General features: G+C 49.1%; 1 pseudogene; it reads right to left on the reverse strand.

Annotated features, from left to right (window-relative positions):
* Positions 1-26,787, reverse strand: part of LOC146172009 (transient receptor potential cation channel subfamily M member-like 2) — a 765,506-nt pseudogene that overhangs the window by 678,371 nt on the left and 60,348 nt on the right.

Here is a 26,787-nt window from a genome sequence, read left to right on the forward strand (position 1 = left end):
GGATCACGTCAACAACGGCCACTATGACCTCTACCACCGCCGCAACATCCACTCAGCCACTCGTCCTCACCAAACTCCGCCACTCTTCCATCATTAATGGTGAAGACAAGCCAGACGTTGACGATTGGCTGGATGAGTACGAGTGCTGCAGCAGGGACAGCCACTGGAACGCGACCATTATGCTGCAAACCTAATTTTCTATTTGGCGGGAACAGCTCCCACGTGGTTTCAAAATAACGAACAAGAGCTGGTGACCTAGAAAATCTGCCAGCAGAAGCTGCAGGACTTGTTCGGGAAGCCCACTGTACGGGTTCTCGTAACAAAAACAGAACTTTTGTCTCGCGCCCAATCCCCCACGGAGTCACGGAGTCCTACCTTGCCTACATTCATTACGTCTTCGCCTTGTGTCGCAAGGTTAACAGCTTCATGCCAGAAACTGAAAAGGTAGGGTATATCCTCAAGGGTATCACGGATGACGCTTTCAACATCCTCTTCTGTATCGATTGCTCTACCGTCGACTCGATACCTCAAGTCTGCCGAACATTGGAGCAGGCTAAACAACGACGTCTGGTACATCGCTTTGAGCGCCTTCCGAACACGGCGGCTATATCATCCTGCGATGATTTGGCCCCTCTGCAACAGCCTTCTCATTCTACGACCATGGATCTGATCGTCAGGCGAGAACTCGAGGCCTGAGCTTCTGCACCACTCCCATCTCGACTGCCCGAAACAGTGGCCCTGATACAGGCAGTTTTCCGCCAGGAACTTCACAACGTCGGTCTCTCGTCAAGCCTCGTGCCGCCCTCCTCAGCATCGCATCATGTTCCTGCAGTGGCTGCTGAAACCACTAGCCGAGCTCCCCACGTCGCTACCTTAGTGGCAATCCTGCAGACTGGCGCACCTCAGACGACAGGCCAATTTGTTTTATTTGCTGTCGAGCCGGTTACATATCACGTTAATGCCGCAGTCGTACCTTCCCCACCCCTCGTTCTTATTACACTGTCGGTACTACTCTGGACCTCGAAGCTTCCCTGCCCAACCTGAAGAGCTCCGCCCCGCATATGATGGACCTGGACACTTCCCTCAACACCCGGACGAACCTCGCACCGAAGCTGTCTCAAGTGTCCGTCTTTCCAGCCGATCTCCATGCCCACGGCCTTGTCACTCCCATTCACCGGTACCTCGTCGCAGCTCCTCCCCATCATACGCAGGTACATACTTGGGAAACTAGTCGGTGCAGCACCCGGGAGTGACGCTGCATTATCGACCCGGACTTAGAACTCGGTACTGACCTGCTCACCCAGATGTAATCTTGTTGATATATTTGTTGACGGAGTCCCAGTTTCTACCCTTATAGACACCGGCGCCCACATTTCAGTTCTCAGCTCCTCGCTACGCCCACGCCTCAAGAAAGTCCTCACACCCGCTACCTCATCCACCGTTCGTGTTGCTAATGGCAGCACAGCTTCAGTGATTGGTGTGTGTACTGCGAGAATTAGCATTTCCGACCGCCACATCCCTCTGTTATTTACCTGTATCGTGCAAGATACGCATGCGCAGTGCCTACCGGCAACGTCATGCACTGACCACTGCCGGTGATACCAGCACGTGCCGGCATCGATCAGCCACTATAAAAGCGAACACCTTCTATCAATAAACGTTCATTCTGTTCTGGCTTCCACGAGTCCTGACTGATACATGGTGTCAGAAGTGGGCCGGCTGTTGGCCTTTCGAACAGTGTCTTGAAGGAAGCAGGGAACGTCCGTGCTAGCCGCCAGATAATGGAGCTACTCAAGCCGCCTGACCAACTACTTCTGTCTGGGAACATCGCAAAGAAGTGGGCGTTGTTTAGACAGAAGTTCGAGCTCTTCCTGCAGGCTACAGTGTCCACCAAAGAACCAAGGACGGAAGCGGCTAAGACGGCTCTGCTGCTGAGTGTTGCTGGGGACGAGGCCCTTGAGGTATTTAATAACTTTACCTTTTCGGAGGAGGAAAGCAAGGACGACTATGCAACGGTCGTGAAGAAGTTTGAAGTTTACTGTCAAGAGCAGCAGAATGAAGTGTACGAGAGATACACGTTTCGTTCAAGAATCCAGGCGGAAGGTGAAACCTTTGAACATTTTTTTCGTGACCTGCGGAAGCTAGCCCAGAGTTGCAATTTTGCAGCATTGAGTGACTCAATGATACGGGATCAAATAGTATTCGGCACAAGTAGTCCGAAGGTCCGGGAGAGGATGCTTAAAGTGAAAGACCTTACGCTGTTTAAGGCGGAACAGATCTGCAAAGCTGCGGAAGTGTCATCGCAGCAAAATGAGGCCTGGGGCCAGTTAGAAAGGCAAGTGGCTTCAGTGAAACAACGTCAGCGTTTCCGTTGTGGCAAGTGCAATCGAACACACGAGCGAAAAAAGTGTCCAGCGTTCGGGAAGACATGTTTTGCGTGCAAAGGGGCCAATCATTTCGCTGTCTGCTGCCAGAAAGAGCCTGCAGTCGGTGCAGTAGTTCACGAGGAAAGCTTGGAAATCCTCAATGTCAGGGTCTGCACTGTCGAAAGAACACCTGATTGGATGGTTGCAGCTAAAGTAGCCAATCAAAATGTTCTTTTCAAAGTAGACACTGGGTCTCAGGCAAACTTGCTGCCCTATTCGGTCTTTCGTAAATGCAAAGCAGAGACAGTCCTGCAGCCAAGCAGCTCCATTCTTCGGTCCTACAGCGGGGACGAGATTAAACACTTCGGCACGGCGACCTTACCAGTGGTGATGAACGACAAGTCCGGAACTTTCACTTTCTTTATCGTGAAGAAAAGCAAGCAGTCAATACTTGGACTACACGCAACTGAGTCGCTGGGACTGGTGGTGCGTTCGGTGGAAGCCGTGGACACGGAGTGTTCTGAAAAAGTACTGCAAGAATTCCCGCAGCTCTTTCAAGGTACCGGCTGTGTTGCCCGTCCATACCGGATGGTTCTGCGCGAAGATGCCATACCAGTGATACAGCCAGCGCGACGTGTTCCGTTGGCATTGCAAGAACCACTGCGGGAGGAGCTGCAACGCATGGAAAAGGCCCACATCATTCAAAGGGTCAACGAGCCAACAGACTGGGTGAGCCCACTAGTTATTGTTAGGAAGAAAGATGGCAAACTGAGGGTCTGCATGGATCCTAGAAACATTAACCAGTACCTGAAGCGGGAACACTACCAGATGCCAAAGCGGGATGATATTGAGGCGGAGCTCGCTGGCGCTAAATACTTCTCTCGTCTCGATGCAAATTCTGGGTTTCATCAGATTCCATTGGATAAGGACACATCAACAATTTGCACATTCGCTACACCGTTCGGGCGTTACCGCTTCTTGAGACTGCCGTTCGGGATTGCTTCAGCACCAGAGGTGTTCCAAAAAACATTGAGCGAGGTATTTGACCGAGCCCCAGGCGTGCGCGTGTATGTCGATGACATTCTGGTATGGGGTGCGACACGTGAAGAACACGATGAGCGCCTCCGTGGGGTATTGGAACTTGCAAAGCACGCTGGCTTAACGTTCAATGCCAACAAATGCAAGTTCGCTTGCACAGAGGTTGAATTCTTGGGCGACATTATCAGCCAAGACGGGATAAAGCCTAATCCTACGTTTACAGCATCATTTGCCGAAATGACAACCCCGGCTGATAAGACGGCTGTTCAGCGAATGCTGGGGGTGGCCAACTACTTTGGGAAGTATATTCCGCGTATGGCTGATAAGACCAAGCTGTTGCGAGATCTTATCAAAAAGGACACAATCTTTCAGTGGACAGAGAAACACGCCGCTGAATGGGCTGCTCTTTGCTCTGTTTTAAGCAGTACACCTGTGCTGGCAATTTTTGATCCAGCTAAGGAAACAAAGGTCAGCTCGGACGCATCAAAAAACGGTCTAGGAGCTGGGCTTTTGCAACGTCACGGGGATAGCTGGCGACCTGTCGCCTACGCATCGCGTGTCATGACTGAAACGGAACAAAGGTACTCGCAAATTGAGAAAGAAGCACTGGGAATTACCTTTGGCTGCGAAAAATTTCACCACTTTGTTTATGGAAGAAAAATTGTCATTGAAACGGATCACCACCCACTCCTAGCAATTGCATCGAAAGATATTGGCGATATGCCGCCAAGGCTTCAACGTTTTTTTTTACGCTTGATGAAGTACGATTATTCCCTTCATTTTGTACCAGGGAAACAGTTGCTGCTGGCCGACATGCTGTCGAGGTCATCGCCCAAGGAATCAGCGGACACCACCGGCTTCCCAGACGACGTAGAGGTTCATGCCGTTGGAGTGGTCACGGATCTGGTGAGCAGCAGAACAATGACTAGACTTGTGGAGGCTACTGCAAAGGATCCTGATCTACAGTCTGTTATAGGTTACATTAGAGACAACAGTGATCTGTTCGGCAGCCTGAAGCCATTCGCTGCAGAGTTGTCCTTCATAGAAGGAATCGTGTTAAAAGGGACGAAAGTAGTCATTCCAAAGTCTATGAGGGCAGAAATGCTTCGACGTCTACATGAGGGTCATTTGGGCTTGAATAAATGTAAAGCAAGAGCTCGACAGCTAATGTTCTGGCCCGGACTCTGCTCCGATATCGAGAGGATGTTAAACGGTTGTACTGTCTGCCAGAAATACGCGTACCAACGACAACGCGAGCCTTTTTTGATGCGGCCAACACCTCATTACCCTTGGTACAGAGTCGGCGTGGACATCTTCCAGCACGGCTGTAGTTCTTACCTGTGCGTGTACGATGCCCTCTCCAACTTCCCGGAAGTTGAACAACTCAGCGACACCACAGCTCGCACTGTTATTGACAAATTAAGCGCCATCTTTGCCCGCTACGGGATACCAGTAGAAGTTTGCAGTGACAACGGTCCCCAATTCTCCTCCCACGAATTTGCTGTTTTTGCATCCAGGTACGAGTTCCAGCACGTGACTTCGAGCCCTGGATTTCCACAATCTAATGGACTTGCCGAAAAAGGCGTTCAAATTGTGAAAAGAATCATGAAAAAGACGCAGGAGACACGTCAGGACTTCTGGTTGGGACTGCTGTCCTACCGGTCGACTCCATTGGAGGACGGTCGTTCACCGGGTGAGCTCCTGCAAGGCAGAAGACTGCGCACGCTGCTCCCTGACTTCAGCCGCCAGCCAAAGACAACTGTCTTCAAGCGCAAGCCACTGGATGCTAATGCTAAATCTCTACCGTGCCTCAAGAAAGGAGAGGTGGTTAGGATTCGTGACAAACAGTGGACCCGCAAAGCGCGAGTAGTGGGACCGGCTGCCCCGCGGTCATACCGGGTCATTACGGAAGATAACAAGCTGCTTCGCCGCAACAGAAGGCACCTAAACTCGACGCTGGAACCCTTCGAGAGCGGCATAGCCGAAAGTGAAGAGTCCGACAGTGAGTGCGAGCCCGTAGACGAGCACGTGCCCAGCCCGAGACTTGTAGCGGCGCCAACTACGGACGGGCAGTCGACGCCAACAGTAAGGCGGTCCTCCAGAATCAGGCGCCAGCCAACCTGGCTACACTACGATGGTAACTTCAACCAAATAACAACTCGCTAACCTTTCAAAGAACTAATAAACAGGGGAAGATGTATCGTGCAAGATACGCATGCGCAGTGCCTACCGGCAACGTCATGCACTGACCACTGCCGGTGATACCAGCACGTGCCGGCATCGATCAGCCACTATAAAAGCGAACACCTTCTATCAATAAACGTTCATTCTGTTCTGGCTTCCACTAGTCCTGACTGATACATTACCGTCCTCACCAGTTGCCCTCAAGACGCTATATTAGGCCTCGACTTTTTAACTGCACACTCCGCTCTCATTGACGGTTCTTCTGGATTTATTCATGTAGATCTGCCGCATTGTACTGATGAAAAAGCTACACCAACTTCAACGCTCCGTCTCTACTCTGCTACATTTAATCGTCTGCCACCAAAAGCTACTGTGTACGTGCTCATGTCGCCTTTTCCACCCGTTCCTGATGGCGACTACGTTGTTCGCCCGTAACCGACGTGACTGCAGCATAGAATAGCTTTATAATATTGTGCACCGTAGCGAACAACCACACTTATATTCCAGTATTGAAATGCAGCTTTTTTGTGTAAGTGCTTCCTGAGGGCATTTCTCTCGCAGAATTGACCCCATTGTCTGACTTCAATGTGTGTTCTCTTTTACCTCACCTTAATTCTGAAGTACCGCCACGACCTCCACCATTCCCACCTCTTGAGCCCCGCATATCAGAAATGGTTGCTCCTGACTTGCGTCATGATCGTGCCAAAGAACTTACGAGCCATCTGACTTCGTAGAGAGATATATTTGATTTTGGTGACCATTCTTTGGGTCAAACGTCCCTAGTTACTCTTCGCATCGATACCGGAGACACCAGCCCAATTCGCCGAAAACCTTACCGAGTCACCATTTCTGAACGTCGCCTCATACAAGATGAAGTAGACAGGATGTTGGCAAGAGATATTATAGAGCCTTCGAGCAGCCCCTTGGCGTCACCTGTCGTGCGTGTTAGAAAGGACAATACCTTGAGGTTCTGCGTTGATTACCGACACCGTATTAATGTTTCAAAGAAGGACGTTTACCTCCTGCCCGGGATAGATGATGCGCTCGGCTGCTTGCACGGTGCAAGCTATTTGTCTTAGATAGATCTTCGTTCCGGTTATTGGCAGATCGTAGTCGACGAACGGGACCGAGAGAAGACCGCCGTCTTCACTCCTGATGGCCTCTACCAATTGAACGCTATGCCCTTTGGCTTGTGTAATGCGCCCGCAACATGAGCGCATGATGGACTCTCTTTTATTTGGCTGCAAGTGGACGACATGCTGATCTTGTCTCGATGACGTCATTGCATATCCTACAAGCTTTGAGAGCCATCTTCATCGCCTTGATGCCATTCTTGGAGTCTTCTGAACTCGAAGAAGTGTGCCTTCGGCCGACGTGAACTGAATATGCTCGGACACTTTGTCGATTCCCGTGGCATTCAACCCAATTTCGACAAAATTCGTGTTCTGAGTGCATTTCCTACACGCCGTTGTACCAGGGACCTGCGTAGTTTTCTTAGACTCTGTTCCTATTTTCGGCGGTTTGTCTCCAACTTTACCGCTCAATATTCTTCTACAGAAGAAAGTTTCATTTTGCTGGGGCCCTGAACAATCTTAAGCTTTTTCTGCGCTCATTGAAGCCCTCACCAACCCGCCCGTGCCCTAACGGAGGTACGCGCCAGTGGTCATGGTATTGGTTCCATTCTCGCCCAACAGCAGGCGGGTCGCACTCGCGTCATTGCTTGTGCCAGTCGCCTCCTTTCTACGGCTGAGCGGAGTTATATGATCACAGAGCGTGAGTGTTTAGCCCTCGTGCGGGCCATTACTAAGTCTCACCCTTATTTGTTTGGCCGCCCGCTGTCTGTCATCACCTACTACCACTCACGCCTTGTGTTGGCTTTCTACGCTGAAGGACCCTACAGGTCTCCTGGGGCGTTGGGCCTTGCGTCTTCAGGGAATACACTTTTTCTGTAGTTCACAAGTCCGGCCGGCTGCACACCGATGCCGATTGCCCGTCCCTCAACCCGGTAGATCCGCCACCTGAAAGCGAGTGCGACGATGACACCTGTGTGTTGTCCATCTCTGGACTTTTAAACATTCGCCATGATCAGCGCTTGGATCCCAAGCTTTGCACCATTATAAACCGGCAACCGCCTTAGCACTGACCACACTGACGCTCTCCTTGCTTTGTTTGTGCTCCACAACGGCACCTTATATCGGCGGAATATGCGACCAGATAGCGCCGAGATTCTGCTCGTAGTTCCCGAACACATGCGTGCCACCGTTCTTTAGCAGCTGCATGACGCGCCCACTGCGGGCCACCTTAGTGTATCTCGTACGTACGACAGCGTCCGCCGGCACTTCTTTTGGCCAGGGTTCTGCTGCTCTGTTCGTCGTGACATGGCTTTTTGCGACCGATTTCAGTGACGGAAAAAGCCCTCGGTTGTGCCTGCTGAATCCCTGCAGCCGATCGACATCCCAATAGACCCGTATTCCCGAGTTGGCCTTTATCTGCTTGGGCCTTTTCCTCTGTCGTCTTCGGGGAACAGATGGCTTGCAGTTGTCACAAACTTAGGTTTTCCTCTTGTTAAGGTGGGTTTTTTTCTGCTGTGCATTTTATTCTTAACAATGCATGTAATCCTACTCCTGCCTAAGGCCTTCTCTGAAGGCTGGCAGTATTTCTGAAATAAATAAATAAATATACTACGCGCTACGTTGTCACATGAGCAAAACCCGGCAGCTGTGCAACTGGCGTGGCTACTTTTCTTCCCCACGATGTCTTCCTGCTCCATGGTGCGCCACGCCAGCTGATCACTGACCGTGGCCGTTGCTTTCTTGCTCGAGTAGACGACGAAGTCCTCCAGTGCTTCTCCATTAAGCACTATTTCACCACCGCTTACGAACCACAAACGAACCGCCTCACCGAAAGCCTTAACCGCACGCTCACGGACATGCTGTCAATGTGTGTATCGGATGACCACCGTGATTGGGATATTAATTTGCAATTCATACCGTTCGCGTATAGTTCGTCCCGTCACGATACAATAGGCTACTCACCGGTCTATCTCCTATTCGGCCACGACCCTTCACTTCCGTTTGGCAGCGTACTGCCTTCCACTGCTAACGCCCGTTCCTACGTTCGTGACGCCTTCTCCCGAGCTGTCGCCGCCTGTGTTTTTGCTCGCCGCCGACTGGCTTCTCAAAACGCACAAAAAAGACGCCATAATACTTGTCATCGGGATGTCCACTACTCTCCAGGCTCTCTCGTCTTGCTCTGCACTCCAGCTCGTCGCGTTGGGATGTGTGAGAAGCTCTTCCCGCGCTACACAGGCCCCTACCATGTTTTATGCCAGTCACTTCCGTGACGTACGAGATCACCCCTGTGAATCCGCCACAACAGTCCGCTTTGCTACGTACCGATATCGTTCGTGTCGCCCAAATGAAGCCGTACTACTCCAACTGTACTTCCCCGACATAGTACGCTCCGGGACTGTGCTTTTTGCGGCGGGGGTAGTGTTGCATATATTCCATCGAAAAAGGCACAAGATGAAGATCACGAACAGAGACAGAAGACAAAGTGATAGCAACGGTTGGTGCTAGGAGAAGGTTGGCGCTCCTGTGTTTCTGTGTGCTGTGCCATCAGCTGCTGTGCTTCTTGGACTAACCTTTCCACGTATCAATATAATCCATTCCCTGGCAGTATTGCATCTTCAAATGATTACGAAACGTTTGTAATCGTTGTAAAAATTCACGTTAAGCTGTAACCTTCATCCTCGCAAGCATTTTCTGTATTCGTGTTGACACGTTGCTCTCCGAAAAAAACTTGAGTGTTTGGTGTCATCTGTCATTAGATTTTGAGTGATTGAAGCGCTAGCTTTACAACATTGTGTTTCTGGCTAACGGTTTAAGTGCTTATCGCATTTTTGTTGTATTGTTGTTACTGTTCCCCCCCTCTCCTATGTAATGCCCGATCGGGCCTTTTCCGGTACTAAAGAAAAGTATTGCCCTGTCGTTTCCAGTGCGTCGCTACCTATTGCAAACGGCAGTCCTTGTCCGATCCTGTGAACATTACCTTCGTCGTTAACATAACGTTTCGACCTAGTCGAGAAAAACATGACGAAAAAAATACGCGATTGATTTCGCATCAAGATTGCGACTCGATCGTTCTTTATGCAGAGTTCAGTGTGGTTTCTTTCCTTTTGGCCCCTCATTCGGCTTCGATGTGCTAGTCCAATTGAAGGCTAGGTTGGAAAAGGGACCCGAAGCGACGACATACGTTTATCCAGCTGTATTGCGTTGATTAGAGCGTAGTTGTCCACTGAAAGGTTATGCACATACTGTGCCTCTCTTTGCCCAGCCAACCGATCCAATTAAAGGAGCTTTTTAAACTCTATGGCAGTCTCTCAATGCCAAACATTTGTCTAATGAAACGGTGGTTTTAAAGGCATGTATTTTTTAGACCGAGGCTTCAGCGTACTCTCCGTTTTCGTCCTCTTTCTCACGCCGCGGTTGTAATTTCTTGCCTTTTTGTATTATGCTCAGAGAATATGAGGTACCTATCATAGTTTTTCAACTGCCCGCATTTTTTTATTTTCACATTTTATTTTCATTGTTAGATACATGTATACATGGTTATCAGTATTACAGAAGGAGGTCCCGAAGTAAAAGCTGTCCGGGGGACCTCTTATGACAAAATGAATAAAATTCGCGGGTAACATACTAGGCAGTTATAAGAAAAGAATATACCGGCATGCAGAGAACAAGTTATAATACTAAAAATAAGAAATATTACAATGCAAACTACAAACAGTACAGAAAATTCTAAATAATGTTATGACCATGCATGGTCCGCGCTTGCGCGCACTATTGTTCGCCTGTGGGCATGATATTGATACGTGCTGTTGGTGCAAGGGCTCGAAGTGAGCCTGTTTCCATCAATTTATTGTGTGAGCCTGCTTTGCTTTGTCGAGACCCTGCAACTGTCAAATTGGCCTTGTCAAGGGAACGTCAAGAAAAATACAAAGAAATGTCGCCCTGTGGGAAATAGCCGGAAGTGCTTTTGTTCAACTGTTCACCCTTCCCGTCGAGAGGCGCTATTGTCAAGTGAGGAATGCCTATTGTCCAAAGGAGACGATCGGAATGACACGTCCGCTGACAGGAGAAGAAAGGAGCATGACGAATACGGCTATAGAGGATTTCCCGGGAATACAGGAAAGAGTTCCAATTGCCGGAAAGGGACAATGCTCGGACAATTCGTGGCGCGCACGCACACTTGGGTTTCTGAGAAGCAAAGCCACTTGCCGGAACTACCATATCGGATCTTTGCAGAAGAATAGAAATGTACCTCGTCGCCGTTCCCAAGCTCTACCCGCCAACAAGTGACCACGCCCGACGAAACAATACCGGACCAGTCAGTGCATCAGACCATCACTGCAGTGATGTGTTCGATTGGATGCCGATATCTGAGGGGCGTGCCCTGGAACTGGTTGGTCAGCATCTTCAGAGAGGGGCTGGACATAGCAGGACGTTGCACAAGCATGTTGCAGAGTACGAAATGAGGCTCTGAGCCCTGGGTAAACGGCTCATCCAGACGCTTCTCGCTATGAACTCTTAACGCTTGCCATTTTGCTGATATACCTTTTTTTCTTTCATGTAAATAAGTTTTCTCAAAGTGCCATTACACCTGCGTGTATATATTTTATCAACTTTGAAGATTCAATCCTTCATCAACCCGCAGTCTCTGCACGCTACCAAGTGAAGGCCGGGTCGACTTAGTCCCAGCGTCACGACAACTGATGACCAGCGTTGGGATCTGAATCTACAAGCCACAACATCCAGTGATTGGAGGTGGATCAGAATCTACAAGCCACAACATCTGGTGATCGGAGGCCGCATCTGAAGCTACAAGCCACAACATCTGGTGATCGGAGGTGGCATCTCAAGCAACAAGCAGGAGCAACAATCAGCCAACAAGAGAGCAGCTCGGAACATCGATCGGATGTGTGGGTGAGTGCTTGGCTTTTCTTCTGATGTGGACCAGGTTCTAGAACAGGGTTAGATTTTAGAACTGGTAAAGAGTGCTGAAACGCCTTTAAGTTTGGTAGTTTGCACAGTTGTTTTGGAAGTAGCCGACACTCGGAGCGATCATGGACCTACAAAAGCTGCAGAAACCGGAACTGTTGCTATTGTGTGAGGAATTGGGAATTGACACAAGTGGTTTGGCACAAAAACCCTTGATTTTAAAGGCAATCACTGATTTGGGAATCGATGATGAGGAGCTCAGTGAAGCATGGAACCTCATCGGACAAAAAAAGGAGGAGCAGCTCAGACAGCAGAAAGAGCTAGAAAAAGAGGAAAAGAGGCGTGAACGTGAAATTGAGAGAGAAGCAAAAAGACTGGATCAAGAAATTGAGCTCCGGAAATTAGAAGTAGAGTTGAGCAAGAGGTCGGGCAATTGTCCCCAGCTAGCGGTACCTCTTCTCAACAAGGAGAGAGATTTCAAGATGTCAAAGTACATGCAGCCATAAGTGATATCAGGGGATATCGGTCTGTATCTGGCTAACTTTGAGCGAACCTGCGAAAAACTGTCCTTCCAGCGAGACACTTGGTCTCGGAGATTATTGACGGTTCTGCCCTGCGAGGCAGCGGAGGTTGTTGCGCGGCTAAGCAAGGAGGACGCGGACAACTACGAGAAGGTCAAGGCTTGCCTTCTGAGAAAGTATAGGCTTAGCGCCGAGGCGTTCAGACAACGTTTTCGGAACGCTACTAAGTCCAGAGACGAGAGTTACCCTGAATTCCTGTACAATGTAAGAGTCAATTTGGGCGAGTGGCTAAACAGCACTTATTCCTACAATGATAGGGACGCTGTAGTCGAGCGAATTCTTTTGGAGCAGTTTTATAACTGCCTCCCAGATAAAGAAAGAAATTGTTTACAGGACCGAGGCGACATTAAGTCGGCAACTGAAGCTGCCGAACTCATTGTGGAGTATTCTTCGCGCCGACAATTCAGCAACCCCGCAGTGGATAGGCCCCGCAATCGCAAGTTGAGTGTGAAAAACCGTCAGGAAAGGCACTTTGCTAGAGTTGCAAACGAAGAAAGGAAGGCTTCTTCAGGCAAACTCCCTAGAAAGGACGGCAGTGAGAAAAGTGGGGAAGTGACCAACGCGCAGAACACAAAGAACAAGCTTGAGGCTAGGAAGCCGCTCACATGCTTTAGGTGTAATGAGCAGGGTCACATTGCCGTCAACTGCCGGAAAGAAAATATTGCTTTCTCGTATGTCAGTGACTGCGATGAAAACATGAGGCTTTTGGAAACCTACATGCATGACCTAGTAGTCAACGGGAAGCCTTGCAAGGTACTGCGCGATTCGGCCGCACTAATGGATGTTGTCCATCCGGCGTATGTGTCGCCTTCCGGCTATACAGGACAGTGTGCATGGATCCACCAGGTAGTGGAGGAACAGAGTGTGTGCTTGCCAATCGCGAACGTGGTCATCGAGGGCCCTTTCGGCGAGTTAACAACCGAGGCTGCCGTTTCAGGAAAGCTTCCAAAGTGCTATCCTTATTTGCTTGCCAACAAATCGGACATGCTGCTGCGAAAGAGGTGCATCCTTTTCGGAGACACGTTCAAAGGCATGAGAACTAGCTACACTGCTCATTCCAGAAAAATCCAAAGCGGAGGAAACGGCAGTTAAAACAGTGGTCGATGCGGAAGATAGCGGGTCAGAAAACTTTGAGAGCGAGGCATCTCAGATAAGTCCACTTGAAAGTGAGCTTGATGAGACGCGGAATGAGGACGTTCTTGAGAGTAACCTCTTGCCGCCAGTGTCTAGTAATCTCACGAGACTTTTAAGTGGAACCCGAGAGGACTTAGCTATGGAGCAAGCCAATGATCCCAAGATACAGGAGATAAGGGAGCGCCACCACGCCACTAAGACAGCAAAGAATATTTCTTTCGAGATGAGAAAGGGAGTGCTGTATCGCTTATTCAAGGATAAGCGCGGAGTAGAGCGGGACCAATTAGTCGTTCCCCAAAAGTACCGCGAAGACTTGCTGCCACTTTCCCATGGCAGCTCGTGGTCATGTCACCTTGGAATAAGGAAAACAAAGCAGATGCTGTTGCAAGAATACTATTGGCCTGGATGTTTTAAGGACACGGAAAATTTTGTACGGTCATGCGACACGTGCCAGCGGGTTGGAAAGGCGCAAGATAAGTGGAAAGCTCCGATGGTGTTAGTACCAATCATTACCGAGCCGTTTCACCGGTTAGTAATATATGTAGTTGGGCCACTTCCTGTGACAGAGTCAGGGTACCGTTATATCCTCACTATGTTATGCCGAGCCACAAAGTTTCCAGAAGCTGTTCCGCTGCGCGAGGTGACGTCCGAGAGTGTAGTGGATTCGCTGCTGTCAGTGTTTGCACGAGTTGGATTCCCTTCCGAGGTCCAAAGTGATCAGGGTAGCGTATTCACAAGTGTCCTCACCACCTCATTTCTCGAGCGATGCGGCTATAAAGTAGTGCATAGCTCGATCCACCATCCGCAGAGCAACAGCGTAGAAAGATGGCATTCTGTTCTCAAACGAGTCCTGAGGGGACTGTGCTATGAAAACAAGCGCGAATGGGATGCCTGCTTGCCTGCAGCACTTTTCGCTTTGCGGTCAGTGCCGCACGAATCCACCGGATTTAGCCCAGCCGAGTTGGTGTACGGAAGGTCACTGCGCTCACCTTTGCGATTGGTGCGCGAAGCCTGGGAGGGGCGCGGAGAAGACCCAACAGTAGTAGAATTCATTCTGAACCTATTGAATCGCTTACATAACACTAAGGAACTCGTTGAGGTCAGCATGAAGCCAGCCCAGGCTCGTTCCAAAATGTACTATGATAAGTCAGCCCGTCAAAGGACGTTTCGTATCGGGGACCAGGTGATGTTGCTGAGAGGTTCAAGGCAGAATAAGCTCGAAGTACAGTGGGAAGGACCTGCTGAAGTCGTTGCAAAGCTTTCTAACACTAACTACGCAGTGAAAATTCCCGGTAGGCGTAAAGAAGTGCGCATTTATCATTGCAATCTTATGAAGCCTTATGTGCAGAGGGAAGCCGTGGTAAATGTAACGTTAAACCTTCCCGAGGAGATGGGAGACAACTTGATCTGCCTCAGCGGAAACGAAAGCAACGCTCAGGAGCTTCTCAAAAAGATGGAGCAGAGAGGGGAACTAAAGAAATCCCAGCTGTCTGATCTGGGCGAGATAATAACAGAGTTCGAGGCCTGCTTCGTGGACAGGCCAGGCAGGACTGATTTGACTGAGCACGATATTGAGCTGACTTCAGACGTGCCAGTGCGATCAAGGTGCTACCGATTTTCTCCAAGGCAGAGAGAAATTCTGGATAGGGAAGTAACTCGCATGCTGGATTTGGAAGTAATAAAACTCTCGGAAAGCGATTATGCTTCGCCTATGATCTTGGTAGAAGCTACAGGTAAAGACCCTAGGCCTGTGGTATACTAACGAAAGCTGAATTCTCTCACCTGGGATCAAGTGTATCCTATTCCGAATATCGAGGAGAGTGTAGAACAGGTCAGTAGAGTGGCATATGTGACTAAGCTGGACCTTACTCGAGGATACTGGCAAGTACCGCTCACTGAACGCGCCAGCAGATACGTGGCTTTCGTCACTCCGACGGGCAGCTACCGGCCAACAATGACGAGTTTCGGGCTCAAAAATGCTCCGTTTTGTTTTTCCCGACTCATGGATAGGGTTTTAAAGGGGTGTGAAACATTCGCGGTGCCTTATTTAGATGACGTTGCGGTTTTTTCCGACTCATGGGCGGACCATATGGTACATCTAAGAGCTGTACTGAGCCTTTTGCATCAAGCTAGGCTAACCGTAAAGGCCGAGAAATGTTGCCTGGCAAGGGCGACCGTGGACTACTTGGGTCACAATGTAGGTCAAGGTTTCAGGAAACCCAACTAGATTAAGATTTCTGCGGTAGCAGACTACCCGCGGCCGAGCACGAAAGCGGAAATTCGGGCATTCCTGGGGCTGACGGGATACTACAATCACTACATCCCTAACTATTCAGCTTTGGCTAGCCCTCTGACCGACGCTCTCTGCAAGACAGGAACGACAAATGTAGTCTGGGACGAACAAAAGGAAGCCTCCTTCGTAAACCTGAAGGCTGTGCTGATTAGCCGTCCGGTATTGCGAGCTCCAGACTATGACCAAGAATTCACGGTCCAGTGTGATGCAAGTGATCGAGGGCTAGGTGCTGTTCTCTGCCAGAGGGATGACGACGGTAATGAGCACCCCGCGCTCTACCTGAGCAGAAAACTGAGTTCTAGAGAGAGGGCTTATTGAGCGTCAGAGAAACAGCGCGCTTGCATTGTATGGGCCATTCAAAAAATGCAGTGCTATCTTGGAGGGGCCAAATTCACCGTAGAGACGGACCGTTGTCCCCTGGCGTGGCTGCAAACTGCGACATCGAAGAGCAGTCGCCTTCTGAGGTGGAGCTTGATTTTACAGCAGTACATTTTTGAAATAAGATACAAAAAAAAGGGGAAGTTAAATGGGAATGCGGACGCGCTTAGCCGCTGTTTCTAAGCGGTCCGAGGTGTTCCTCATCAAGTATCCAAATTGATACTCAGGCTCTTTTTTTTCGTGCGCTTGTATATATGTGAATATGTAAAGCAGCACGTTTGGTTTTCTAGGCAAACGTGGGTCCTGAGTGTCTTGAGTGTGGGCTTTTCTCGGACAACGATGGCAGTTTTTGTTTGGCCTGGTCTCTTCAGACGGGAGCCGAGTGCTTGCTTAGACATGTGGTTGAGTTTCAGAGACAGCTCAAGCAATTTGGCCTACGACAATCAAGACAACGCGAGAAGCGACAGCGAGCTTCAAGCGTTCATGTGCAGGCCATTAAGTCGTCTCTTCATGCAGCAGCTGCGACTGTTGCCCTCCGTGACTCTTCTGGCGGGGGAGGAGGCTGTTATGACCGTGCATGGTCCGCGCTTGCGCGCACTATTGTTCGCCTGTGGGCATGGTATTGATATGTGCTGTTGGTGCAAGGGCTCGAAGTGAGCCTTTTTCCATGAATTTCTTTGTGTTAGCCTGCTTTGCTTTGTCGAGACCCTGCAACTGCCAAATTGGCCCTTTCAAGGGAACGTCAAGAAAAATACAAAGAAATGTCGCCCTGTGGGAAATAGCCGGAAGTGCTTTTGTTCAACTGTTCACCCTTCCCGTCGAGAGGCGCTATTGTCAAGTGAGGAATGCCTACTGTCCAAAGGAGACGATCGGAATGACACGTCCGCTGACTTACAGGAGAAGAAAGGAGCATGACGAATACGGCCATTAGAGGATTTCCCGGGAATGCTGGAAAGAGTTCCAATTGCCGGAAAGGGACAATGCTGGGAGCAGTATTCGTGGCGCGAACGTACACTTGGGTTTCTGAGAAGGAAATCTACTTGCCGGAACCACCATATCGGATCTTTGCAGAAGAATAGAAATGTACCTCCTCGCCGTTCCCAAGCTCTACCCGCCAACAAATGACCACGCCCGAAGAAACAATACCGGACCAGTCAGTGCATCAGACCATCAGTGCAGTGATGTGTTCGATTGGATGCCGATATCTGAGGGTCGTGCCCTGGAACTGGTTGGTCAGCATCTTCAGAGAGGGGCTGGACATAGGGGGTTTTAAGGACGTTGCAGAGAACGAAATGAGGCTCTGAGCCCTGGGTAAACGGCTCATCCAGACGCTTCTCGCTATGAACTCTTAACGCTTGCCATTTTGCTGATATACCTTTTTTTCTTTCATGTAAATAAGTTTTCTCAAAGTGCCATTAAACCTGCTTGTATATATTTTACCAACTTTGAAGATTCAATCCTTCATCAACCCAGAGTCTCTGCACGCTACCAAGTGAAGGCCGGGTCGACTTAGTCCCAGCGTCACGACAATAATCAATAACTGGAAACAGTGCACTAATTGCTGAAATCTGAGACTGCAATTTGCTGAAAAAATAATGAAATAATGTGAACACAGAAACCTATGATCCAGATAAACATATTTAGTCGGAGGAACAAAACAAGGTAGAAAATAAGTAAGTCCTTAAAGAATGATGAAATGAATGAAGAGTACGCTGTGATTTGATTTCGGTGCATGAAACTTGAAAGCCCCGTCTTCTGGAGAATTGCTCATCGAGCCACGATCGCTCCTGACGAGCGCTGCTCCAGTCAGCCTAAAACACCGGTTTATTCCGGATAAGCAAAAACTTCTGACTCTGCTGCGCCGCGAACTATACTGTCGACGCTTGCCACAACACTATGTCAAAATTAAAACAGAATGAGTGTCAGAGTTTAACGCGGCAAGATACAACACTCCGCGGCGCGGCAAGAGCGATACGATGAGGGCCAATGAGTTTCGAGCGGTACAAGAAAGATTGCCTCTCACGTGGCTGCAACATACGGAAAACCGCCCAACCTACCTCCGGAGGTGCCGCTCCAGTCTTCGTCCGGGCAATACTCCGCTGCACCGTCCGTGTACATCAGGGTGGCCCGTGGCGCTCGCCGCTCACGTAACAGGCGGGCGGTACGAGCGCGCGAACATATTGTACGTGCAGTGCATCTGCTCAGCCACATTTTGGCAGGAAGCACAGAAATATAGTAATGACTCCCGAATGAATGCACTCATCAGATCGGCGAACTTATCCGGCGTATGAAAACATCATTCTGAACCAGGTGGGCCCAATTTTCGGCGATTTACGAGTCTCCTTGTTTGCCAAGTGAACGCGGAGCTGGGCCTAACGGCTCCGGCTCCCCGTACGCTGGCGACAGAGCACGCTCGACACTTCTGGGACAAACATGGCCACCGAAATGCTTCACGGATACGACCCTACGACTCTATCGTGGGCAAAGATCCCTACAAGTCAGCTTGCGGCCCCAGCGGAACCACTTTCACCTCTGCAAGAAGCTGCGTTCCAAGTTATGCAGAGACGCCATCGCCAACAAAGCAAGGGTGTGGACCCTGTTCCAGCGTCCAACAACGAACAAGCATCGTGGAAGCAAGAAGAAGAAGAGCCTTTATTCGAGATTGCATGCTGGTATTTAAGCCTACAAGCGGCTGCATGATAACGGCCAGAGCGCATGCGCGACTGATACAGTACATCTTCCTCGGTGTAATCTTTAAAAGTCTGAGAGCACAATACGCGACACTTGTTGGAAATTCTGGTCGTAGTGAAGACTATTAGGCTGTCTCTTTTGTTGGGTGGATCGCCTTGGCCCAAATTGAGTGGGCTGTATTGTAGACTGCGACGCTTCCACGTGTTCCTGGGAAATGTCTTCGCTGCCAGAGTCATCTTCCGTTAAGTCGCTTCGGAATGGCTCACGTGTGGCCTGCAGGAACAGCTCGAACCGCTGCTTGAAGAGGCTCCAGTTCTTCGCGGTGCTACCGGACAGCACCAGCGGCTGCGGTGGCTTCACTAAATCCATCGTGCAGTGCACAGTGACCCCACCGCTTCGATCAGCACGTTACTGCATACGTGAACGCGATCCCACTTCTGACACCATGTTCCAGCGTCCAACAACGAACAAGCAGCGTGGAAGCCAGAAGAAGAAGAGCCTTTATTCGAGATTGCATGCTGGTATTTATAGCCTACAAGCGGCTGCATGATAACGGCCAGAGCGCATGCGCGACAAATACATCACAGACCCAACCACAGGCTCCACATGTACTTCATCGAAAAAGGAGAATCGCGTTCTCTCCTCCACAACTGATATAAAGAAACAGAAGACGCCGGCATCTTCGTGGATGCCCAAACCAACACTTACCTCTGTCGACATTGTCCTCTCGGAATATCACGACTGGGTGACCTCTCTAATGACAACTCTCCGTACTAACGAACGACTCATCCAACTCACCGACTCAACGCCAGAAGTAGACAACCATCTTCTCCATCTTTCGGAGGCCCGCCGCAGTCTTACCAAACGATGAAAAAAACGGAAACACAACAAGAAACTCAGACACCGCATCCTTGAACTCACCCAAAAGGCTGCCGATTATGCCACTCAGTTAGCCGACACTAACTGGGTGGATCGATGTAAGACAGCTGCGCGCCAGATGTCTGGTCGTGATACGTGGCGTTTGTTTCGTGTACTTATCGACCCCTCTCAACCACTTGCAGAAACGACACGGCATCTTTATCATGCCATTCATGACTTTCCCCGTGCTACAACACAGTTGGCCCCAGCACTATGTGGCAGATATCTTTGTACCATGGTAGACCCTCGTCTTTCCCAATGCTCATATGCTGGCCAAAAAAATCTAGAGCTGGACACCCCCTTCCAGCTCCATGATTTGAAGGAGGTCCTAGTCAAAATGCTGCGCGGTACTACACCGCGCCTGGACAATGTTACAGTCAAACTTCTGGCAAAACTTCCGGATGCAGCGTACCATACCTTCCTTGAATTCACCAACCAAATCTGGCTGGGAGGGATTTCTCTCCCCCAGGACTGGAAGATAGCCTTAGTGACATTTATTCCCAATACAGGCAAGTCAATTGATGCGGAAAACATGCGCCCTATCTCCCTGACATCTTGCGTTGGCAAATTGATGGGGACTATGGTGCGTGACAGATTGTCCACTTACCTCGAATTATGTCACACTTTTGCAGACACTATGTTTGGTTTCCGACCACAGAACTTCGCACAAGATATACTTCTACCACTTCATCAGGACATATTAGAGCCTAACGAATTCCCTCACATTGACAAGGTAGTGCTGGCCATAATTTGAAAGAAGCTTTTGATAACTTCCAACATGAAGTGCTACTAAGCCATCTCCAAGATACCAACTGAGGTCAGAATACATACCAATACATCTCGCAATTTCACACGGGACGACAGGCCTATATTCGAATTCAAGACAAGGAACATAGACTCTATACCATCGGATCCCGCTGGTACACCACAGGGCGCCGTGTTGTCTCCTCTCCTCTTCAACCTTGCAATGAAAGACCTTCCCACCAAATTAAGCTCAATGTCTCGCCTCCCATATACCATCCTTGTCTTCAACAATTACTTGACGATTGTGTCTAGCTTTAAATATTTAGGTATAACTATTGCACATGACTGAAATTGGTGCATGCATGTTGAAGCGGTTTCATCGGCAGCTTTTAAAAAGCTATGTTTTTTGAGAGCGAAGCTGTCGAGGGCAACAAAGGATGTGAAGTTATTGGCATATAAGAAATTCATTCGACCAGTGCTCGAGTATGCTTCAGCAGCCTGAAATCTTCACCAAAAGGTAGTGCAAAGATAGTCTCGAGAAAATACAATGACTTGCGGCACGTTTTATCTGTGGCAGGTATAGGAGGACTGATGCGGTCAGCGAAATGTTGCACTACTGTAACCTTGCACCGTGTTAGAAACGACGAATAAAAAAGCAAAGGTTGAAAGTATTACACCAAATACTGCATGACGATTTAAAGACAAATAAGGAAATCTAGTCCCCCCCCACCTGCTAAATAGCCCCTGGTTGATCATAATGCAATCATACGGCCGTACATCGCTCACACTAATGTATTTCGCTTTCCGTTTTTTTCCTGACGCGATAGAGCTCTGGAATGAATTGCCTACTCAAAGTGCCAGTAAAACAGCATTCCAGAAAAGTGTCGATCAATACTTTAATGAACGCTAACAAGTAGTGCCCCGTGTGTCGCGTCCTATCACTTTATATGTGCGTTTTCGCTTCCAATGCCATTTGTTACAGCTAAGCAGCTTTCTGAGATGTGCTTGTATAATTGTAACTCAAAGTGTTTGTTACTGTATTCTGTCATTTGCTATTTTAGATGTGTTATTGATTTTATATGTATTGTTGATAGCCTCCCTGTCATGACCCTCAGCCAGGGTTAAAGCCTAAGCTGCGTACTGTGGTTTACAATGTGCCCCCCCCCCCCCCAAATTATGATTTGTCCACATCCATCCCTCCCCTCGGGACGACACTTCAATTCGCCCTACACTCCCTTCGGGTCCGATTAGAGATGCCAAGGAGATGCGCATCCTTTTTCTCTTTATTCACCAACAACCAAGACCGGACACAGCACTAACAAAACTTCGCATGTATGGCGACCAGGTGGGCCTATGGTCCGCCGGGTCTCCAATAAGCGTGGGAGGTTGGAAAGTAAAGATGCCTTGCGGCTGGCATGCCTTCGTTACAAGTAGTATTCTCCACTCAATCCGCTACATTCACGTGCGCAAACATAACGAGGACCAACAGGAGGTCATACATCACAAAGTTATCAAATGGGCTCTTGACCTCCCCTTTGCCTCATCCAATCAGTGTTTGCTGGGCCTTGGTATGGTCAACACCAACCGGGAACTTCGAGAGGTCCATCGTCTCATCCATACACGCACCTATCACAAACGCCATTCGGTAGCCGCATTGTTGACCGACTACACATCCAAATGCACCACCACCTTTGAGGAACGGGTACGAGCGCCAGAACCTTGGAGACGCGCCCTCAGGGTCAGACCCATTCCTGGCAACAAGTCACACTCTGACCATAATGGTCATCGCCAGGCGCGTGCGGAAGGACTGGAACGGCATTATGTCGACAACATCTATACTACGTGGCCATTGCCGGTCCCTACCGTGGGAGGTGATTCACCGCGGCAATGGTCCACAACACTAACACAGCGGCAGGACTTATGTTCCACACCCACAACACAACACACGCGGAGGAAATCGCAATTGCGCTCGCCCTCTCCCTCTCCAAAGTGAAGCGCATCATTACCGACTCCAAGGGGCCTGTCGGAATTATGAGCTGGGTTGAATACCTACTCTTGCCAAGCGCACCCTACAAAATTGCTATCGGTCCAGTGACCCTCCAAGTTGTAACCTCATCTGGGCTCCCGGCCATCAAGGACTCCTGGGCAATGAGATAGGCGATCAGGCGCCCCGCGAGCTCTCTCCCTGGGCGCTCAAACTTGATCTGGAAGTGTACTCTGAGCGCACACAATACCTCATCACATTCAAAGAAATTATTGCATAATATAAGGACAGCCACCGCCGCTTTCTGGAACCTTGTAAAGAACTCCGGGAAGTGGACGAAAGGTTCTCTAAAATTTTTACAAACACAATGGTGTGTCCAGCAGTTTTGAAGCACTTCAATATAGAATTTGATGTGGGCTGTAGCCTGTGTGGAGCGACCTTCTCGGACGTTTTTCACGTGGTCTGGGCCTGTCCGTCCAATCCCAACCGTTCCGAAACCTTTATTACCCTTCTTTGGAGGCCTGGAGACGGCGCTGCCTAGCTGCTATGACCTGTAGTCCCAGCTGACCTTCGTCGCCAGGCTGAGAGCGGCGTTAGACGCCATTGTGGCTCCGGAATAGGAGCTCCACCTAGATTTGTGAGGGCCTGGGCCAATAGGACCTCAGTCCAGACACCTCCTTATACAAAGGAATAAATAAATGTTTGTCAAAACCACCACCGCACGTAACTGGCCCTCGCAAGGCTCCCGCAGGGAAAAATCCTCGAGGCTTGCTTCTGACGCCCTATCTATGCTCGTACCGCAGAGATAACTTGCCGCCCAGCGATTGACAGCTCGCTCATGCGAACTTGCGCTGCCCCGGCAAGAGCCAGTACAAATAGAAAAAGCGCGTGTAGTTTGATACACTATAGAGAGACTGCGGAGGCCTGCAAACTGCATGCTCGTGCCTGTTTTTCTCGACCAGAACACTGCCGCCTTCTACTTCAACAGCTTTATTGCAATGCGCGATTTACAGTTTCTTCCTGATATTCATATCTGTCTTATATAATTAAGCACGAACGAATGTCTCATACCTGCAACAGTTCAATACCAGATGTGTACAAAGGCTTCCAGAGACACGCAAACATCAGATCCATATTGCAGAGGGGAGCATGAGTTTGCCGAAATAGTTTCGATAATCTCGGTTCCCCCGGCGATGAAAAGCAAAACTCTCACCTTGTTGGCGTCGAATTTCTCTGCGCAGGTGAGCAGGTCTTCGCGCACAATGCCCAGTAGGCAGAGGGGTGGCCGCTTCTCGAAGTCGGTGTGCGGGTGACGGTGGCATCTCATGATGAGCCTCTGCACCAATTCCTCAGTCACGCGGGAACCGATCTCCTTGGCAATTCCCACGTTTATACCGTTAGTCATTATCCACATGGCGGTGGTGTTTGCAGCCTGCAAGAGAGGCCATCTGCAGCTTTACTATACAGCTTTACTAAGCCAACGATTGAGTTTTTCACAAAGAGAAAAATAAATTTGATTATACTGTAAATAATGGTAAGCTACGGATTTAAAACAGCAAAATTAGGGTGAAACGAGTAATGTTTGCTGAAGCAAGCAAACTGACAGGCGAAACTTTCGTTGACGAGTCAACTCATGATGCTTTCAAAAATCTTTAGTAACACTACTGAGGTCTCAGGAATCTCGAATCTGGAAAAATACCGTTCTGGTTTATCGCTGTGAATTGTCAACGCGTAAGAATAAAAGGGAAGAATTATTTACAGCGCACTTAAGCTAATATTGTAACAGGCACTGAACGCTAGTTAGATGACACAGCATTCGGTGATTAAATATTCTCCTCGTATTTAACGTCTCTCGTGAAAAGGGCTGTTGCAGCGGCGTCCCCGCATATAACAGCATTAAAATGCGGTAAGTGTGTGCTGCCCACTGAATAAAGAAATGCACTAATTCATGCGTACCGTTAAGAGCTCATAGGAACGTCACTAGTGAACACTCAGTAGTGAAGCACTCGTGTGGTTTACCGAGTTTATGGTTCATGGAGCTTAACGTCCCAAAGCGATGAGAGCCGCCGTAGTGGAGGGCAACGAAATTTTCGACTACGTAGGGTTCTTTAACGTGAACTGACACCGCACAGCGTACGAGCGCTTGCTTTTCACCTTCTCAGTCGAACGCCGCAACCACTGCGCTGCCGCTACGGACTACATGTACTTCTCTGCCCCTAGTAGAAGTATCGGCTTTTATTGGTGCCTTAGCGCTAATATTTCATTTAGAAATTTGCCAGTAGTTGCGTTTCCGTGCCGACACGAGGACTGCACGCTTAAGGTTTCTGTTTCTGCAGCTGTTTCAGGCTATTGGAGTGGTCCACGGTGCCAGTTTTTTGTCATGGGTGTTCGAGAGAGCCAGCAAGGACAGCGAAATGTGCATTGCTTCAAGGTACACAGCAGCAACGTTGAGTGCATCGGTTGGACAACAAACATGACAGAAGACGAGGCGACAGTGTGCGTAGCTTTCATGGTATCGCTGCTTCGTTATGCAATCACGGACGACGGCATGTAGCCAGTGATGTAGCGGCATGACTATATCTCGACGTGCACACTGATAATCGAATTATGAACTGATTTCCGATTGGATATCAGCAGGGCTCGTCACGTTATGCCGGACTATTTACACAACTGCCACGCCCTGCTCAATTGGGTCTCGTAGAAACAATTTTCTTGTGTTCGGTTCGGAGGATGAAGAATTTGCACTATACACAGCGTAGGCTGGGCCCAGACAACGTTTATTGCTCATGGTGCGTGTTGAGCAAACGGCTACAGAAGGAATATGAGGAGGACCACAGCGGTAACTGTTGCCGTACGCTGGCGTGGCGACATTCCGATGTAACACCTCGTTCGCCCTACGGTACATAGCCAACGTTACTAGAACCAGCTTCAGTTTGAAAACTCCCCGCCTCCGTTGTACATCGCGGGTGGCACCCGGCGCCTTTCGCGGGTAGGTGGCGCTGCAGTCGAAGCCGGCTCCTGACTGACGGCTTGGAGCGGCACCGAAAGCTGGGGTGGTGCGCGATGGGCAGCATTTCCAAAGTAATAATTTGTCTGGAGCAATAATGCGATTGTTTTTTTTTTTTTCAATAGCTGGCAACATTCATAGTCACAATACGGTTACGAACTATTGTAAAACCTTGCAAGGAGCCTTGCATTCTTAACGTGCAGCAGCCCGTGCACGGAATGTTTGGTTTTCCCCAACAGGGAAGACTATACTTTTCTGGTCCACACGCCTGCCTTTGAGAAACTAGCTACGTGCGCATGGTTTAATTCAGGCAAGTTGCCTATGTGTCAAAAAGCTTCGAGAGAAGACTTTGCAATTTTGTATCCGGCCACACTTGGCAATTGCAATTGTGAAGTATCAAAATAGCGGCATGAGGAACTGCCGGTCGTGCGATTAGTTAGAATCAATATGGACTATTCCAAGTTGTTGGTTATTGTTGGTTAAGTAATTTGAAATGAAATGGGCGTGCATGAGTATTCATCAATGGGCAATTTTAATGAGCAGATTTACTTGTTTCTTACTCGCCGTGTACGCAATCTGTGTACAAAATGGGTCCGCAGTGGCTGTGTAGCTTATGCTGACATGATTGAACTCGACTAATTGTAGTTCTCTGTTGTCAACATTTAATTAGTTAATTGTGACTATATTGAACGCTACAGCATTAAGTATTATACCGCTAGATTGCTTTGTAAAGTATACTTTCACTGGAGTAAGTGTAGGACTTATTTAGTTGTCAATAATTACTTATCCATGATTAAAATATATACCTTCATGCTGCAGCGTCAAATCCTTTGTCGTTAGACAGCTTATGACTAATACAACCGCACTTCTGTATTGATTATCGTAATTAGTAAATAGTGTTTAATTGAGAACGTCACGCTACGGCATCAAATCATATATCTTTGGGTCGCTTGTATCGAGTACAACTGCACTATCGATTGCAGATAAACACGCTGCCAGAGGAGTTGTGTAGCATTGTGTTCTGAACAGAAAGCGCGCTAACAATTGGAGAAGGATGGAAGCGTAGACAAATGCAGGCGACCGCGCTGCTTACGTCTTCGTTTTTCTCTTCAAGTTGTCGCGGTAAGTTCTTCACACCGCGCACTGCTTTTTTTTTTCATTTTCTTTTTTTTTAAGAATTGTCGGAATGTAACGGGCCCTGTCAAGCGTGGCCGGGTCGTTGAGCGCTCGCCTGAGTCGTCCATTGACTGACTGCGCGTATAGTATCACGGAGAGGGACATTCAAGAACGAAAAGGACTCACGGACGTACGCACGCTTTGAAAATGTACTTGTAGGCAGGATTAATAAAGTGGCTCCTTTTAGAAGACTACATGGGCTCAGGCCGGGCTTGAAAATGGCTGTTTTGCCGTGCCCGGGCCGGGCTAGGGCTTGAAGTGGCAGACTCAAGCCAGGCTAGAGCTAGCTACGTA

Source organism: Amblyomma maculatum, unplaced genomic scaffold (genome assembly GCF_055883805.1).
Source record: "Amblyomma maculatum isolate TAMU_Amacu unplaced genomic scaffold, ASM5588380v1 scaffold_15, whole genome shotgun sequence".
NCBI classification, from domain to species: Eukaryota; Metazoa; Arthropoda; class Arachnida; order Ixodida; family Ixodidae; genus Amblyomma; species Amblyomma maculatum.